The sequence below is a fragment of the Siphateles boraxobius genome, unplaced genomic scaffold, assembly GCF_051911475.1.
Source record: "Siphateles boraxobius isolate OS27281-9 unplaced genomic scaffold, OSU_SipBor_1 6, whole genome shotgun sequence".
Lineage (NCBI taxonomy): Eukaryota > Metazoa > Chordata > Actinopteri > Cypriniformes > Leuciscidae > Siphateles > Siphateles boraxobius.
In genome coordinates, this window is record NW_027509186.1 from 4,902,505 (window position 1) to 4,912,155 (window position 9,651).

The 9,651-nt window shown below is 36.7% G+C and overlaps 1 pseudogene; it reads left to right on the forward strand.

Annotated features, from left to right (window-relative positions):
• Positions 1-298: 298 nt before the first annotated feature.
• On the forward strand, positions 299-2,119 carry LOC143716467 (general transcription factor II-I repeat domain-containing protein 2 pseudogene; annotated as a pseudogene).
• Positions 2,120-9,651: the final 7,532 nt, after the last annotated feature.

Here is a 9,651-nt window from a genome sequence, read left to right on the forward strand (position 1 = left end):
ATTCAAGCATCATAACCAGAGCATCTTTTACAACACATATGTCAGAGTCAAGGCCCGCGGGCCACATCCGGCCCGCGAGAAGGTTTTTTACGGCCCCTGGGATGATCTTGATTTATTATTAGAACCGGCCCGCAGACCGCAGCAAGCCGGCAGCCCGCAGATCTTTTACACGCACCAATACTACATTTCCCACAATGCAACGGTGACGCACCGAGCAGTAGGCTGCTTCATTTCAATATTTATTGGCACAGCAGTCGTCAGCATCACAGTAAAATTAACTTTCAGATACCCATCAAAAATGGCAAAACGGAAGGTGGACACTGAGAACCGGGGGTTTCAAACAAGGTGGGAGTCGGAGTATATGTTCACGGAGGTAGCTGGAAAACCTGTGTGTCTTCTGTGTGGAGAAAGTGTGGCGGTACTGAAAGAGTATAATCTGAGACGACATTATGAAACGAAACACGCGGACAAAAACAAGAATATGGACATGGAACAAAGGCTACAAAAGGCAGAGGAATTAAAACGAGGCCTCAAATCTCGACAGGCTCTGTTCAAAAAAGCCAAATCACAAGGCCAGGCTGCTGTCAAGGCCAGTTTTATTTTGGCAGAAGAGATCGCTAAATCAGCCCGGCCATTTACGGAGGGGGATTTCATCAAAAACTGCATGATTAAAGTTTGTGACGAAGTTTGCCCAGAAAAAAGGCAACTCTTTTTAAATGTGAGTCTGAGCAGAAACACCATTGCCGAGAGAGTAGACCAGTTGTCCATCAATCTAAAAGAGCAGCTTGTGAAAAAGGGAAAAGATTTCATTGCATATTCTTTGGCTGTGGATGAGAGCACCGACATTTCTGACATTGCCCAGTTGTCAATTTTCATCCGCGGAGTGGACTCCAGCCTAAGCGTGACAGAGGAGTTTTTGGCTTTACGTCCTATGCATGGCACAACTACGGGGCATGATTTGTATGAAGAGGTGTCAAGATGTGTAAATGAGATGGAGCTGCCTTGGGAAAAACTCGTGGGTTTGACAACCGACGGAGCACCTGCGATGTGTGGACACAGGAGCGGACTGGTGGCGAAGATACGGGAAAAGATGCAAGAGGAAAACGCGACAGGTGAGCTGACAGCTTATCATTGTATCATACACCAGGAAGCGTTGTGCGGTAAAGCCTTGAAAATGGAGCATGTAATGAGCATCATCACGCGCACAGTTAACTTTATCAGAGCCAAAGGTTTGAATCACCGCCAGTTCAAGGCATTTCTGACGGAGTTAGAGACGGAGCATGGTGATTTGCCTTATCACACAGAGGTGCGATGGCTAAGCCAGGGAAAGGTGCTTCAAAGATGTTTCGAGCTTCGTGAGGAGATTTGTCTGTTCTTGGACAGCAAAGGGAAAGACACAACACAACTCCGAGACGAAATTTTTCTGTGTGAAATGGCTTTTCTGTGTGACATTACGAGTCATCTGAATGCAATGAACTTGCAGCTGCAGGGTCGGGATCGTGTCATCTCTGATGTGTACAGTACAGTGAAGGCATTTAAAACCAAACTGACTCTGTGGGAGACGCAGATGCGGAAAGAAAATTTGAGCTACTTTCCCAGCTGCCAGACCATGAAAGAGAAGCTCTCTACCAGTGCGTTCCCGAGCGCACAGTTGGCTGATAAAATAGGTATGCTTGCCGCTGACTTTCGACGCCGATTTGCTGACTTTGAAGCACAAAAAAGCAGGTTGGAACTGCTCGGTAACCCATTTGCTGTTGACGTGGAAAGCTTACCACCAAACCTCCAAATGGAGTTGATTGACCTCCAATGCAATGATGCACTGAGGGCAAAATATGCGGCAGTGGGTGCTGCGGAGTTCGCCCGTTTCCTCCCCGACACAATGCCCCAGCTGCGCATCCAGGCTGCTCAAACGTTGTCTATGTTTGGCAGCACATACCTGTGTGAACAACTGTTTTCTTTGATGAACCTGAACAAAACATCACACAGAAGTCGACTTACTGCTGAACACCTCCACTCAATTCTGAGGATTTCCTCAGCTCAGAGCCTTACCCCGAACATTGATGAACTTGTGGAAAAGATGGGACACCACCAAGTATCACCCTCAACCTCAAACAAGTGAACATTACTGTGCAATCACATATTTAGAGTTTTTACTCAGTTCAAGTTTAAAAGTTAAAGTTTAATATTTGTTTTCACTGCATGTTACTTCTCCTTAAACAAAGTGTTGTTTTTGATTAATAGATTTCTGCACTTTATTTTATTGTATTTCAATCCAATTATATTTTAAAAATATTTCAGTTGAGTGGATGATAGAAAATTGCTATTATTGTTTTTTTCTTTGAAGTAAATTTAGCCCACTTTTGCTAAAATAGAAAATATAGGCTACTGATGGTGCCTTGAATACCGGTTTCTTTCATTTAATGTTCATGTTATGGGGATTTTTATATAAAGGAAATTTGTCTTTTGTGTCTGTTGAAAATTAAAGATTACTGACAGAGCCATAAGAAAATATTGCTTTATTTATCTGATCATATTGGAATATATTTGTTAGGTTTTCAGTAGGTTCAATTAGGTTCACTAGACTATATGCGTCATTTAAAAATTTTTCAATGAACATTCGAACAGTCCGGCCCTCGGCTTGTAGCTAAATTTTTTATTTGGCCCTCCGTCCATTTGACTTTGACACCCCTGTTTTACAAGTACAGACGGCGGCTCAATACCGTTGACACATATGTTTGATAATTCACCCCAAGAATCAGGCGTACCTCTTATCAATCTCATATGTTTCTTGAGATTTCTTACACGCTTGGTTTCAACATTAACGTCGTCATCATCATCATCATCATCATCCGATTCACTTGAATACTCGATGACTCTTTCCATTAATGAAATCAGCTGGGTTCTGTAATGTCCTTTAAACATGAATTCCATGTAACTCTTTCGGCTAAAGGCAGCAGCCATGCTGGTGGGGGTTTGGTCACTCTCCATTCACGATTGAGAAACCTCGCCAGAGGTCGACGACGTCGGAGACGATCTCCTTGCTGGATTTGTCCAAAAGCTCGTCTCTGATTTCTTGTAGTTTAGTACCGATGAATGGCTCGTCTTTTAATTCGCGCAGAATAGCCCCGAGTGTTCCTTGAATAGTCTCAGGCTGTGATTTTAACCCGCACCTGTTTAGGACAAATGCTATGATGAGTCGTAGAAGACTAGTTTGCGGTAGGTTCAAACAAACAGGAATGTCGAAGCAAGCTTTAGCAGGCCAACCAAATGTTTACCACGGTTCCTTCCAAATGTTCCTTCAACTTCTGATTAATGAGATGTAGCAGTAGACCCAACAGTCAGCGTTTTTACGATTTTGAATCCATTTGAAGCAACCGTCTGTAGCGTCGAAACCAGGTTTAGCAGCGTTACCACCACCCACACACAAACAGTTAGGAGAAACCGGCTTGCGTGCGATAACTGAGGCTGGGCTCTGTGTAGAGTTTATCAGGACAACTGATAGTGCTCACCCGCCCGTAGGAGGAGTTGTATAGGGGTGTCATCGTCATGACATCGTAAACTGTTACGTAGGATTAAAGCCTCATTGAATCATAAGTCATGGAGAAGTTATGCATATACCGCCAGAGAGAATTCTATTAATTACACCAAAATATATATTTTTTAAACATATGGCTGAGTGAATGTTCGCAACAAGTTCCGTAAAAAGCGTTTAGAAAGTAAGGCTTTAAGTTAACTTTTACCAAATATTAAGACGTTAAAGTTCAGTTATAGACCTTTAGCGCATTGAGTTTAAATTAAAACGCGATATCAATATCGCATCATTACCGAATTGAGGGTTGTTTAATAGTTATCAAGCACCAGCTGATTAAAGTGTTTCTTCAAACAAAGCGACAAAAGTAATTTTCTGATCAATCATCGTAGCTACACGGATGCACTGTGTTTTGTTGTATGCCCAGATTTTGAGGGTCGCTGGTAGAAAGATGTCTTTGTATTTTTAAAAACATAGATCTACATAGATGTTTTACACGAAAAAAATATTTCAGAGATCCTTGTGCGGTAGGCCTATTCTATATTTGCATAAAGGGTTAAAATATAAAATATACATTTAAGCGCAATTTAAAAATGGTATAATAATATAATGTGGTTTAAACCATCATTTTATTAAATCAAGCCAATTCATGCAAATACTGTCGTATATGAAAAAGAGAAGGCCTAGAGTTCACCAACATTACAGCTAACTGTAGGAAACCGATATCCATGGGGTGAGAGTGTAAAGAAAACATCGTACAAAATACGAAAAGTGTTAGGATTGTGTTGTTAAAAATGAAACCGTGGTAAAGAATTTAAGAACACTAGCGGTTCAATAACAAACTTCAATATAAACAAGAATCCGACTCTAATGCGACTGAGCGTGTTTCACATATAATTTATATAACAATTGATATTTACAATATGTTTAAACATTTTTGATGATGAGGCCAAAAACTGCTTACTTTTCATAAAAAGAAGAACGATTATTAAGACATAAAACACAATGTCTGTTTTCTGGATCAGGCCTAAAAGACCCCCTGACTAAAACTCTTGTGTCAAAGTATCGGTGTAGACGGAATAAAAAATGAATCATCCCGCCTTTCAACGGTAATTCATTAGCTTAACCGTTGTTTAGCCACGTAGAAAAAATAACCGACTGTGCTGTGAAATGGGCAGTAGTTAGACGAGTTTGAAGTATAATAGTTTTATAGGTAACAGAAAAACAGCAATACTCATCTTTCATGTCGATGTTTCGTAGACATAGCTGAAAGATGTTCTAAAATAAATATCTCATGTAGAAATATCTGTTCATGTTTTTCATAAATTCCTATATGTTTGACCACGCTCGGAGACTATAGTTTTTGCAAACTGTACAAAAAGAAACATGATGTCAATTACAAATATACAAAACTGATCACAAGTGGCTTCTCTGTATGGCTCATGTTGTATTTACTTTTTAGAAAGTTGATCACTAGAATTTACTTTGTGCAATGTTATCTGCAGGTTTAAACCGATTTGTTTAACAGTCTTAATGAATACGCCTCTCTCAGTGCAATAGTCATATGTGATTCTGTTGTAACGTGTAAAACAGCATGCACATACTTTTTGCGTTAATACTTTGTGTGATTCCACATCGTAGATAGAGGGAAAGTTGCAATTTAGTCAAACATTCTCAAACAGAAATACTTCAGAGTACAAACACTTAAATTATCAATGGTCATTTATTCCTATAAACAATGAATGTCGACGGCTCTCAAAGAAAAGTCTTCACCTAAAACAGACACACATTCAAAATGTGAACCAGTGTCGTCTGCTATCTGAATAGTAATAGTAATAAAACCATCATTTGTGAACTTTTGTGTATTTATTATTTTAAACGGTACTTTTCTTAGTGATTTGGTCTTTTGAATTCATGTATAAAGATTATGTTTTAAAGTTAGACCATAGTCTTTACAAGAGTGTGGAACTTTGCATCACTACGGTGTGACAGAATATGTTGGCGTGTAAAAATACATCGAAACATTTAAGCACAACTATTTACACACATACTAAGCAGAATAATATCTAACTGTAGCTTGTGAAGATTCCATTATCTGTTTATTTGGGGTCAGAGAACAATTTTTGAAAAAAAATTTGTGGTGGATGTAAAAAAAAAAAAGGTATTAGTTAATAACAAATAAAAAACTTTAAATCAGCACGAAAGCCTAATATTAATAAATAAAATATGGTTTAATTCAAGTTTGATAATGACTTCCATAATATTTTCTTTTAGTAAAAAGCTATGCATGGATCAGCATGAGGGTGACAAAATACAGCCAAAGATTTAAGCACTACTATTTACACACATACTATGCAGGAGAATATCTGTGGCTTGTGAGCATTACATTATCTAATTATTTGGGATCAGAGATCAATTTTTGAACAAAATTTTGAGCTGGATATTGAATTGTTAGATAAAAATAAAGGTATTAATTAATAACAAATACTTTAAATCAACATGAAACCATAATAGTAATAAAATATAAATGTAATATAATTACGGTTTGAAAATTACTTCCATAATATTTTCCCAACACAAAGTTTTGCGTTTGTGGGTGAGACCTCGCAAAGATTACACTTGCTCGAACATTGCATGTTTGCACTATGCCTGAAACTTAGTAATCGACATGCATTTCTGTAGGTTTGTCAAAAGAAAAATCATCTGGTTTAGTTGCATTTTAAAACTCTACTTTTCTTAAAAACATTGTGTCAGACGTAATTGGTAGCATGATTATCTTGTTTCATCGTGTATTAAGTACATATTATCAGGCTGATATTTGTAGAAATCAGTAAAGTAAATTTATAAAACAAAAAGAATCAGCTAATGGCCTTGTGTCAGAACACAACACGTATGCATGATTTTAACTTTTTAACTTTTTAGGTACGCTGGAACCTAGTGTCATTTAGCTTAATCTTTGGTTTTTAATATTTTGGTTTGAAGTTATGACTTATGAAGATCTCTCATGCGTAGATTCACTCGGTTAAAAAATTGACTTTCGTAATTTACACATCTGAAATTAAACTTATGGTAGTTTTTTTATAAAGTATTGTATTAGCTAAAATCAATGTCTTTATTCATAAATATTTTCTCGTTGGTGTAAAATTAACTTTGCCAACGAACTGACTTATCCTCGTAAGCAAAGAATTTCTTATTTTTATTTACATGGTACGGGTAAGTCCATGGAGGCCTCCATGTCGTTCCGCCATCTTGAAAAACTATAATAGCAGAGAGGGACAAAAAGCACTAGCCTAGCTCAACTAGCCAACCTTTTCGTTCAGAGCCGGCTGACTGAAACCACTGAAGCGGTCAGTGAGAGGCGCTTGAAAGATTGCACGGCACTTCATAATGCAATCCTCGTAGCCATGATAAAGCTTAAAATTTTAATCTAAAAGGAAACGCGACCGGCAAATTTAAAACGAGGGTAAATATGGGGGTGGCTTTTCCCAGGTGGATAGAGCTAATGAAGGAGAAAAGACTTTGAAAGGGACACCGAAGTCCTGCTTTCTCCTCGACAGTTAAGTCAGTGTTATGGTCTAAATTACAAGCTTTTTCATTCCGTGGTTGTGTAATTCATTATATAGGCAACATAACGGTAAAACGTGTATAGTTAAACTCGATGAAGTGCAATTGGATGACAGGGCGTAGCTTCTTGGCACATAGCGGTTACCGTAGTTGCAATACGCATTTGAAAAAGCGAAGCGCTAGAGAGCACTATGCGTTTGAATGCAAAATACAATATCACCGCTAGATGGGGAAATTTCTACACAGCGTACCATTAAGGACTAAGCTATAGGGTATTTAACAAAAAGCCTCCAAAAATGGAGGAGGTCAAAGGGGCATGCTTCCCGCTATAGTATCATCAGCTCTCTCCAAAGTCTGTTCATGTGGCCTGTCGCATCAACAAAGGCTAACATTTTAAAATTCTACATATATTTTGAGTAGATAACTGATAGTATACTCTCAGTAAAGGGGTTCACCCTGTGTGTTTCCACAATGAATAAGGATAGTTTGGGAGATACAAGAAAAGTAAAAATGATCTTATACGTACAATAGATCATAGCTACCGTAGAAAAAGTAAGATCATGCTTTGAATTAAGACGAGTAAAATTAAATATTCGCTCAAGACAAACTTTACTTATTACTCATGGACCACAGAGGCACATCGCGTCTCTGAACATGTGTGGTGATTTTCTAAATGATACAATTTAATCTAAATAAGAGCAATGTAGAGTCCTGGGATTTCTTTTAAAACAACAAAAACATTGTGACAACATGTTTCATGTCGCATGGACAAAAATACAGTTTGAAATAAGATCTAAGACGCCAAAGCACAATTCTTGATTTATAAAAAAAATGTATTTTATTTTTTGAACAAACGATGTTTAGTAAAAAAATAATACCTTAGGTTAAATTTATGAAATTCATTTATATCATACAGAAGTAGAAGATAAATAGAAGATACGATTTTAATAAAACTTTACAGATTTGATTTAAACGGTCTTTTAATTTGAAAAGATCTCATTTAAAATTTTAAGATTATGCTTTTAATTAAACAAGTTTAATATGAATAAAACAGTGGAAAGCAGACTAACTTTGCATCTGCTGGGGGCATTGTGACCCCAGAGGCTCATCATTGTGACCCCTGTCACTCCTCTCGTCTCTGTGAGGGTGTGAAGCTTCATCTCACCCTGTAGTTTATCCCTGAAGGATCTGGGAGGGTTTTTGTTTATGACATCTTAAACTATTTGTTTTTTTATTGTTAGTTTCTACTACTTCTTCAGTTCTATGAAAATGTAAGGAGTTTTTATATTTTATATTTGTATATATATATATATAATTTTTATATATATTATTTAGCTAAAACTAAGGTTAAATTGTTTGAATACATTTTGTCATTATACATTGAGTTATATACTTTATTTGAGTTTATGGAACCAACTTAGTGTGTGAGAGTGCAAAACAGTATGTAAAAAACCATGTAAAAATGCAGTTTTCTGTGATGGTCGTGTTTAGGTGTACGGGGTAGAATATGCTGTTACAGTACAAAAATCATTATGGTTATATTAATAACAATTATACTTTGGGTCACCGTTAAAAAAAAAGATTGTAAAGATGTAAAGATTTCATTTAAACAATCTTTTCATTTTTAAAAGATCATATTTAAACTTTTACGATTATGCTTTGAAATAAATTTAGTACGAACAAAACTTTGGCTCTGGAAAGGCGTTAGCAGACTAACATTACATGATGCACAGAGGCTCATCTGCTCTGTCACCCTATATCCTGAAGCTAACATTATTGTAAAGTAACGTATTTCTCTGAAGATGTGCTGGTGATCCGAAGGAGCTTATAAGCAGGCTATCAATGGGGCTCGGCCTGAGGCATCACAGATTCTAAAAGTCTTCATTGTTGCTCTCTCACTACAGATAGGCCTATGTGGGGATTTTCTCACAGATACTACTTGAGGAATTATTAAACATTTCACACAATGTGTGAGATAACTTGTGAGAGCCGCAAATTTCAAAGTTCTTTACATGCACCCTGATAAATAAAAAAATATAGTCAAGTTTTCCCCAGAGACCATCGATATAGCATAATTGTTTTTTATGAATTCATTGAATAAGTTTGAAACTATTTCAAACTTTTAATGCTTATACACTATGAAATAAATTTAGCAAACATTCACAGTCTCATTCTGATCACTGAACACAGCCCTCTGACTGTCAAACGCTGGTGTGAGAGAGAGAGAAAGAGAGAAATACTCTGGGGTTCTTTTCAACTTTAAATGGTCAATATGGACATCTATGTGATAGGAGCTACTTCAACCCTGGTGAAAATGTAAGATGATTTTATTTTTATCTAAATCTAACATAACTGCTACAGTAAATTTGTAAAATATTTATTTTAAATGAACAGAATGCTTTTCAACTTCATTAATTTAGTAAGATTTTTTAATGAACGGCATGATTTTCAACTTCAGTAATTTAGTAAGATTTTAAATGAACAACAATTAGTAAACTATTTATTTTATATATGATATATTTTAATTTATACACTTTTAAAGGAACACAATGCTTTTC